Source organism: Seriola aureovittata, chromosome 1 (assembly GCF_021018895.1).
Source record: "Seriola aureovittata isolate HTS-2021-v1 ecotype China chromosome 1, ASM2101889v1, whole genome shotgun sequence".
Taxonomy (NCBI): domain Eukaryota; kingdom Metazoa; phylum Chordata; class Actinopteri; order Carangiformes; family Carangidae; genus Seriola; species Seriola aureovittata.
In genome coordinates this window covers 1,592,070-1,602,673 of record NC_079364.1, presented here as the reverse complement: position 1 = coordinate 1,602,673, position 10,604 = coordinate 1,592,070, and the positions used below count along the sequence as shown (strand labels likewise).

Below are 10,604 nucleotides of genomic sequence, written 5' to 3'. Positions count from 1 at the left end.
CAACCTGATCGACCTCCAACCAGAACGACCTCCAACCTGATCGACCTCCAAACTGATCGACCTCCAACCTGATCGACCTCCAACCTGATCGACCTCCAACCAGAACGACCTCCAACCTGATCGACCTCCAACCGGATCGACCTCCAACCTGATCGACCTCCAACCAGAACGACCTCCAACCTGATCGACCTCCAACCAGAACGACCTCCAACCTGATCGACCTCCAACCTGAACGACCTCCAACCTGATCGACCTCCAAACTGATCGACCTCCAACCTGATCGACCTCCAACCTGATCGACCTCCAACCAGAACGACCTCCAACCTGATCGACCTCCAACCGGATCGACCTCCAACCTGATCGACCTCCAACCAGAACGACCTCCAACCTGATCGACCTCCAACCAGAACGACCTCCAACCTGATCGACCTCCAACCTGATCGACCTCCAACCTGATCGACCTCCAACCTGAATGGGCTCGTTCTTTTTACAGGACACTTTCGTTAATATTAGAAATCTGTCCCTCGCAATCGGACTGAGTGACAGCGAGTCCTCAGCTCTGATGAACAGGCACTTGCGTCACACAAGTAAGAACCCTATACTGTTCATGAAGAAGAGTATTGAGGTTTGATCTACTCATGAACTAGTTGTGTGTGAAGGGTATCAATACGTCTATATATACAGACGCTGAGTCCATGTTTAGTCCTATGAGTTCTATTCTGTTAGAAAGTCAATTTACATTCTCTTCACCTCGACATGGTGAAGGGGGTGATGGTTCATTTCATGGACATAAAGCAGCTGAACTCAAACTTCCTGCCTTCAGGTTCGAGTCTTTTCCTCTGGAAGGTGAATATTGACTTTATCTGGACCCCAAAAGACCTTTCATGGCTCATTGTCTGGTCCTCCTTAACTCCTGATTCCCAGGAGGAGACGGAGGACAAGTGGTGGTGAAAAATGAATCATCATCAGAGACTTTCGGCGTGAACCTCGGAGAGTCAGTGTGACTCAGAGGCACCTCGGCAGCTTATTATCTGCTGCAGCACTGCACAGCTCAGGTGAGGTGACAAGAGGATAATGGCAAGCTTTGTCTACTTGTTGAACAGTTGATGTATTTTGAAAAGGACATTTCTCCCTCGCTGTTAAAGGAAAGGACAGAATCACTGCCCACATTTAAGCGAGGATTTGTTGCCAGGGGCGTCCTTTCAGCCCGGCGGTGGAGACGCTCCGCCCTGCTCTGGCCTTCACCTGTCTCATCACTGAACCAGACTCCGGAGTCAAGTGTTTGATTTTCACACTGTAAATCAGCTCAGACACTGTAATAAGCATATAGACTCGTAAAATGAAAACGCAGATGAAAACGTCCTCTGATGGCGGGGTCAGGTTACGCATTTCAGCCGTCAAAACTTTTCTCCTTTACAGATTTCACAGACGGTGTGTGTGTGTGTGTGTGTGTGTGCGTGTGTGTGCGTGTGTGTGTGTGAGCCTCAGCCTTCGTCTGAACTCCCTCCAGTCGCTCCCTCCTCTTTCTTTATGTCTCTGTACATTTATGATTCATAAAGCTCTGGGATTCAATCAAATGTTTCACTCAAGTTCAAACACTTTTTAAGTCACACAAATGTTTTAAACCTTTTAACTGCATCTTCCCATTTTCTAAATGATGCTTAGTGATCAGTTGGAACTAGAGAAGTTCACTGGTTCACACATTTTTACATTTTAATTTACGCACAAACATAAAATGGTAAAATGACAGTTATGGGTTTTAGAGGGAGATCTGTGCTGGAAGTGTTTCATGATGACCAACAGCTCGTACCGTGTCCAGTTTCCTGCCAACTTCAATGTGACTGCTAAACTTTCAGAAGTCCTTACACCTGCCTGTTGTTTGCTAAAGCCCCTTTTCCACTGGTCTAAAAACCCACTGAGACCTGCCGACATCAGGCCTTCGTCTGCAGTGGAAAAAGGTACAACTGGCATTCACACCCGGGTCAAAAGGACATGGGTATTTATCAGCCGATCGACAATGATGTAAACACAACACCCGGGTGAACACGTTAATTCCCCCCCCCCCCCCCCCCCCCCCCCCCCCCCTTGCAAATGCGTCACCACTGCACTCGGGGATGGAAGAGTGAAGCTGCAGCCCCCGAAATAAGTTTTAAGAAACACACAAGTGTCTCTTACGGAGGCTCTTTGACACTTTTACAGGAGCACCAACCTGCAAGATGAGACACGACGGATCCGTTTGACCTGTCTGCACATCAGGTAACAGCTCACTCTTTCTCCCCTGCGTCTGCATCTGTGTTTGTGTGTGTGTGTGTGTGTGTGTGTGTGTGTGTTGTGTGTGTGTGTGTGTGTGTGTGTAACTGCACGTGATGACATTGCTTCCTGCAGTTGTGTGCGTCTCAACTCAAACTCAGCTGGTAGTGTGAAAGGAGTCAATCGCCTTTTTTAGCAGGTTTACCCGCGTTTAAAAAAGGCTACCTGCTTATAAATGCTAATTTTGGTGTAAAAAGGGAATAAGAAATAGTTCCAGCTGGTAACTTCCTGTAAAAATACAACTTGATAAGCTATAATTGATGATGGATATGCTCATCCTGCATCAGTGAGATGAAAATAAAGGGTGTAAAGAAATTCAAACCGACTGCGATGAATTCTTTCACACCGTCCTGGATATATGAAAAAAAAAATCATGAAATCATTTTAAAAATTCTGGGAGGAAAAAAATTGTTTCCCAATTTCTCAGAGGCAGAGTGGAGAGCCACTTCCACTTCATCCTGAGCCGCTGCAGAATCTCCACAGGGATAAAAGCCAAAGATTGGGCCGCAAACTCTCAGTAATGTGGTTATTACTGTTATAGAACATCTCAAAGGGCTGATATGTAACTGTGAGAGGTGATTTTCACTTTCAACAACCTTCTCACCAAAAGTCAATTTTATTTATACAGTCCAACATCACAAATAACAAATTTACCTCGAGGGGATTTAAACTGGACTCAGTCTGTGGGCACATGACACGACGCCCCCCGGCCCTTAAATCCTCCAATCACAGGAGGAAAAAAACTTTACAAAGAAAAAAGAAGAACCTCAGGAAGAGCAACAGAGGTAATCTGACCTCTCACCTCAGAGAGAGGTCAGATTACACAAACACACCATTCACACAAACAGGAGAAAGGAACAAAAGAAGAAGCTGAGACTCCTGTAAAACAGAGCTGCTTCCTCCTGCTGGTTTATACTTTAAATCACTGGCTGAGCTGCAGAAATGATAGATGGGATTAATGCGATTAGACAGGCGCCTCCTTCTCACTGGGCCTCTGCTACAGGATGAACTAACCGGCTATTGATTGCTGAGAGCCAGTAACTAGGCCCTTTTCAGTTCTATGAGGTAACGGTGCAACGCTAAATGTCAGAGAAATGTCAAAGCCTTCTGGGCTCGGAGTAAAAAGCGCGGCTCAGGGGTCAGACGGGAGTCAACCGTTACCGCGGCAAAGCGTCCATTGTGTCGACGTCTCTCTCCACCGAGGCAGAAAAGGCCAGCGTTTGGATATTTAGCGCGACTTGGCAGATTTGTCCTGAGGCCAGCAGGCAAAGACTCAACTGTGGATTCATTTATGAGTTCATACTGTATCACAGAGGCAAATATCACCAGAGAAAAGTGGGGTGAAGCTTACAGATGTTACATCAGCAGCTGAAGTGCTCTCAGGAAACTTCAAATGAGGATGACGTAGAGGTAGAGGAGAAAATGGACGAGCATCGTGTTGTCTCATTTATTCACATTTTCCTCAGCAGGTCTCACATCAGGAGAAACATGATGATTAAATTCACTTGGAAACATGTACAACTGTAAATGAGCTGATTTGATTGATTTTGGATTATTGAGAGATGACATATAACAAACGCCCTCAATCCTCCATAACTTTAGTCCTTGATAAAATATAAACAGGTGAGTTATATAAACAGGTGAGTTATATAAACAGGTGTCATGAAGTAGGAAATTAGCTCTAGACACCAAAACAGTTTTTGTACCAGGCTGTAAACATGTTTATTTCTGCTGTAAAGTTGGACATTTTAACATGGGAGTCTATGGGGACTGACTCACTGTTGGAGCCAGACTCTAGTGGTCGTTAGAGGAACTGCAGCTTCAGCACTTCATTTTTCAGCCCCGGATGTTCCTGCTTGGTTATACTGTCTGGTTACTGAACATTAAGCCACACCTCCACCAGCCAATCAATAATCATAGAGCATTGTGGGTGTTTCTACAACAGTCCTGTCATATCTGAATAAAGCCTTCATGAATGTTTATGTAACAGACACCTACAGCATGTCCGGACTTAAAGCTGCCACTCCTCACAATGAAACCAACCGGCACCTGCTTTGTCAAATTAAGGAAATCTCTGTGTTAAATTTACAGCCCATAGGTATCAACACAGAAGTCAGATTTATACAAGTCACATGACAATAAATCTTAACTCAGAGCTCAGGATTATTATTGTCGTCTTCAACACAGAGACATGCATTCGTCTCTTTAACAATTATCCTCTGAGATTGAAGAGAAAACACATTTTTTACTTATATTTGACAGCCAAATAAACTTTGCTCCAAACATTCACGCTCTGAAACCGTGTAAGGGCTTTGACAGATGATCATGTTGACACTTTTACAGCTGACATTAAATATGGACCCAGCAGCGTTGCTTTGTCATCACACTGAGGATTGTGCCAGACGGTGCACATTTGTGAGGATGGATGCTCGGGATGAGAGACGGCAATGAAGATCAGCCACAGAGACCAGTAACAACAGAGCCGACAGCGAGATAAACACTTTGCACCTGAGCTGCGAGGTGCTCCGATGTATAAGGACAGACTCTGAAAGACCAATGGACGAATGACCAGGAAGTTAGCTGCCGATATTCATGATCCACAGAGGATCGTCCCCAATGATCTTTGGTGACACCATGACTTTTTCTTTACAGCCACCATCAGGGCAAATTTAAAATCTAATGGTACGTTGTATATATTGTTATAGAACAGGCTGAACAGATTCATGCTCCCAACAGGATGAGCCCTTACCATGTTGGACACCACGGTACCCTCAGGTCAGATTCTTAGTTTTACAGGTAAAATATCGCAGGTGAGTGAAAAGTACCTTCTCTCTGTGTGTGTTGTAATCTGATTTCTCTGTTTCCGGTCTGGCATATACACTGTAAAAAAAAAATCGTAAAAAATGGTCAAATGACTGACAGCAGCGGCTGCAGAACAAAAACCGTAAAAGTAAAGTAAAATATCCTAATTCAAATAAAGTGTAAAAACAATAAATTTACAGAAAGTTTCATTAATATTTCTACAGAGAAAAACTGTTATTTTACAGATTTCTCCTAATTTATTATGATCAAACGCCTTTAATAAAGTGAATCCACTCAAGTTTCAGATTTTTCCTAAATCATTATGATCAAACACCATCAATAAAGTGACACCACTAAAGTTTCTGCAGAGAAACTTTTTCCTAATAATAAAATTAAGTGTCATTCAATTAAACATTAACACAAGCTTAATATTGTAAAGTAAACCTTTTGTTTTGGAAGACAAAGTAAAAAATACTGTGTAAAACAGATGAAAATCATCTCAAACTTCAACTCGCAGTATTTGTGTCAACATTGAATCTATAAGTGTAAAGTAATGTTAAAACCTGTAGAAGCAGAATCTAAATACAATATTTACTGATTCAGATTCAGATCAATTTTCTTACATTTCTATATATCTCTAATATAATAAACTGAAGAAATGCAAATTTAATTGTTAAGTCTCTGTATGTAGTCTTTCAACTAAAGTGGGGTTGGAAACTTAATTACAAATAACATACGCACCACTATTGACTTTATAACACTTTTATTTAATATATTCAGATGTAAATTTATCAACCAACCAATAATTTTTTTCTTAAAATTATGGTCCTATTTAAAAGATAATAGACGTTAAAGCAGAGTGGTTTTAGTGCGTAGCTACCGCGTCATTGACACACAGGGGGACCTGCCTGTTGATCCGGATATGACGTCAGAGCAATGTGTCGGAGATTTGTCAGTGTTTTCAGTTCATCAAAGTTAGCTCCAACATATTGTTTGCCTGAAAATGTCTTGCTCGGCGTTCAGTTGTTCTCAAAGACACTCAGAGGAGTCAGCAGTTCAGGTTTTCCTGGTAAGTACATTTGGTTTTAAGCTTATTTCTTTGCTAGCCAAGATTAGCCTCCCTGTTAATATCACAGTTCAGGTGAAGATGCACCTTGCTAACCAAGCTAGCCAGCTAGTGCTAGCGTTAGCTGATAACTTAGCGATTGCTATGCTAACGGTACCTGGCCCCACTGGGCTGATAACCTGTGTCAACCTGGGTTAGCCCGTGGAGGTGTTCAGTCAAAGCCCAATAAAAAGGTGAATTTAATCGACGTTAATCTAACGACGTTTGGTTTGTGTTTCTCCACATGTGACCCAGTTTAAGTGATCTGCATTAGTGTAATGCGCAGCGTTAATGTCAGTTAATACATTGTCCATAAAGACGTCGCGATAGTTAAAGTTAAGATAACGTGACGTATACAAAATGTGTAGACAGATATTTGTCATATAAAAGTGTAATCAATGTATTAATTAGATAGTTTTTTTTTAATTTCACCATAAATTCATTTTCCTATTTTGTTCACATTTTGTTGTTGATTTTAATTTATATATATATATATATATATATATATATATATATATATATATATATATATATATATTCTTTTGTATATTTTTTATATAGGGAGCTTTTATTTGTTAATTTAGCTTTCACTGTATGACCTTTGACCTGTGCGTGATGCCACTTCCTGTCGCTTCGCGCCGATCTCCTCAGTCGGTCACCGGGCTTGCTGAGGAGAGGTAAGATGACAGAGGTGCTTCAGTAAATAAGATGCTAAAAGGTGCTGAAACCGCCAAACAGAGGCATGAATATTGTTTTGAACAAGGCCCTCATGTTGTCCTTCTTTTTAGCGGCATGTATGTTAGTGCGTGTATATATTTATGTGGTTATGTGCGGCACTTTCAACGCAGCATGCGACTTGCCATTTTATGCTAAGCTAACTTTGCGGGGATTGTCTCTCAAGCTGTCCTCTGTTTTCCCCTCTTCCTTAAAGGTGTGTTTGATAGACTGTAAGAAGTGGCTGTACTAACATAAATGTTATATACACAGGTATGTAAGCTCCCTCTTTTTATTTTTGTGGAATTAAATTGTTTATTTTTGTACTATTTGTTTTGATATTTTTATACATATTGTGTATGTTCATATAGATATTGTGGATTTAATGTTCATCTGTAAAATACTTAAAAAATTGTCGCTAATGGGTGGGGGGAGAATTTGAAACATGATTTTGTACCTATATGATCACAATGAGAGGTATATGATTTATTGAGTGATTTTGGTTAATGAGATTACACACTTCAGTTGGTCACTGGGCTTGCTGAGGAGAGGTGTGTGCGAGAGACTGTAAGAAGTTTACTCTGTTATATACACAGAATAAACATGTTTTTTGAACCTTCATTGTCAGTGTTGTCAGACAGCATTTAAATATTTCCAGTATTTATGTTGTTAATTAAAGCTAATATAGAAATAGTCACACAATGCTGTACGTGTAACTATTGTGTAAATTCATACCAGGTGTGTTCTATAAAAACCATCAACAAAGTTAAAGCAAGAGCTTCATAAATAATTTTACTGGACATTATAAACTATGTTAAGATAAACAATTTACAATCAACTAACTATTTAAAATTGAAAAATAGTTGTGGATGAAGTTAAAGCTGAAATTCACTGTCATATATAAGTTTGCTTAATAAAAAGAAGCAGTTGAATCAACAATGCAACAGAATTTTTAGTAACAAGTATAATCATTATTTATCATGAGTCCTAATGTGTGAGACAGTTATCTTACACACAGGAACTTCAGCTAATATTACAAGGTTTCTCCTCATATATGTGATATTTACCATATGTGGACATGTATGCGATTAGCTACTAAGATTATTTTAACACTAAAATATAAAGTTTGCCTCGAATTATGAATGCTAACTGTGTTAGCAGCGACTTCGTATCTTGTATCCAGGAGCCTGCTGTGGTCAGGTAGCAGGTGCAGGCGGCCGTGCAGAGCAAAGACTCTCTACAGTTCTTGTTATTACAGCCTGTTGCTGCACAAGGCTCAGGCATTTTTAACACTAACTGATGGATTACTTGTTCCTGTCGGAGCAGAGAGGAGGAGCCACCGACTCCACGGCTTCTCCTATTGGTGCGGCAATGACCCTGTCAGCCCTCACCACAGCTGCTGCTGTTTAATCATTCAGAGGAAGAGAGTTTAAGAGCCCGACTCTCACATCATTAGTGGTGGCTGACATGATAGGCAGCTCGCCTCTGTATCTCCTTTGTGAACAGTTGTGTGTAATTTGTGATTCGGTTTGAGATGCTGGTAGTGATTGTTGGGGACTGGGCTAGGTTTAAAATTCTGATTGTGCATCACACCCTCAGAAAAAGACTGTTGGACACATTAGGAACAGGGGCGCTGCTTCTCGTGTTTTTGGGTTGGTTAGAATCGCATAGTTAGGCTCTTTGTTGGTTCCTGTTCCCCTACTTCAGTTAACCTCTTGCCTTGTTAGTATATTTGTTCAATTATTTACCCGCCTGGTTATGCAATAAATTAAATCAGTAAATTTGATTTACTAATAACACCTGGTTTTTAATATTGCTTCCCTTTTCTACTAGCTGGGTCATAACATAAAGACAAGACTGCCAACATACGGTGACTCTTTACATTTCTCAGGAGCTTTCAGCATCCCTCTGTCTTTATCAGGACCTGAGCCAGTACAGATGCAATACCGCCTCCACCTGTCTCACCAACGGCAGAGAGTCCAGACAGTGAGGAGGGTCCAGGTGAGTAACATGCTGTCATTCACTTTTAAAAGTAAGACTTATCTATACCGCTGTGATTAAATCACACCCACAGTGTATACATGTTCATAATGCTGATTCTTAATAATGAATATACCACTGCCTATATTGGTTATGTATTTTACAGTATATCCATAATTGTTGGTTATATAGTCTGTATGTTTTCTTATCACACCTCTAGTTGTTTGACCTTTTCCTTTCATTTATCTCATAATATTCATACTGTATGTATTTTTGCATATTCATATCTATCCTCATAATTTATCATACACACACAACAGATCTAACATGTTTGAATATAAAGAACTTGTATAATCTAAACTAATTGTCCTATCACATGTTTGTCTGTATCAGGACCAGAAGTCCAGTCTAATCATCACCAGTGATGGACCAGCACCTGCCTGTTCTTCTGCATCTGGCCTCATCAATCATCAACCGCATTACATCAACACCTTGAGGTATGATCCCTGCACATGACAGATATTGTCTATACTGTGATCTTTTGCACATCCCCTAATCAATACCTTTTGCACATCTTGCCCAGCAGGAGTTTTGTCATTCTAAAACCCTTTTGTTCATAGTTGTGTAGTATCGTTTCCATTGTTTTATTTTTATATTTGACTGTTGCAGTATTTATTTCCTATGAATACGTTGATTGGATACTACACCAAGCCAAATATCTTGTAAGTGAAAACTTACCTGGCAATAAACCTTATTTTCAGAGTCTGCCTTTGTGATGTCATCATCCCGTCCTCATGCTGCTATAGCCTCCCACCCATGTGTCCTTCAGTTTGCCCTTTCCTTCATAAATCTGCAAATGTATGGAGGTTGCAAGTTGAATTTAGATCCTATTTTCAAACCTGAATGTAAATTCTACTTGTAACCTCAGTGTCACACACTTGCAGGAATTTTGAGCTTAGTATGTGACACAGACGTTGACAGAAGCTCTTCCTCTTCCAGTGTCTTTGTGTTGCCTCACCACTAATGTGTTTGTTTTTATATATATGATGTGGATCTCTACTACAAATTCTTCACATGTACATGTATCACTTGTTCAGATTTATTAAGTCTTGTTTTTATTAGTATATGCTAAATGAGGTTTAAATGGATGATTGATTCATCTTTTATCTTCTGAAGTCCTTAGAATGCTTCAGAAACATTTCATAGTCAAAAGAGCAGCTGCTTGACATGTCCTTATTTTTCCTTTGGTGTTTTCATAGGGAAGAATCCACCTCGGACCAGAACCACACCTTGCCCAGCAAGAAATGGTAAGTCACGCACATTACTCCACCCCATTCATATAGGGTCAAATTAGGGTCAAAATGGCTGAGCTTGTAAAGTGATCTTCACAATTTCAATGTTTTGTAGTTGTAAATCAACATTTGTTAACCTGTAAAATAAATCTGCATGATAAATTCAAGTTTCTGCATGTGTAGAAGAGATTTGTATTTGTTCAAGTCTGAATGTAAATTATGAACAAATAATCAGTGGTGAAGTTAAACAAACACATGTAAAAGGAAGAAATGGTTTTGTCAACATCTGTGTCCTGATGCAGAGAAGGAAACCGTAAAACTCTGTTTCCACAGTCTGACGTTACAAGGGTCAAAATTTGCAGTTGTTGGTGTCGCACACGGAGTTTTACAGTTTTCTGCTG

The 10,604-nt window shown here is 40.4% G+C and overlaps 1 long non-coding RNA gene across 1 annotated transcript; it reads left to right on the top strand.

Moving 5' to 3' along the window:
• Positions 1–8,776: 8,776 nt before the first annotated feature.
• LOC130187220 (uncharacterized) lies at positions 8,777–10,241 on the top strand. The gene is made up of 3 exons (XR_008830422.1): positions 8,777–8,932; positions 9,305–9,408; positions 10,171–10,241. It is a non-coding gene; the product is annotated as an uncharacterized LOC130187220 (long non-coding RNA).
• The last annotated feature ends 363 nt before the right edge of the window (positions 10,242–10,604 follow it).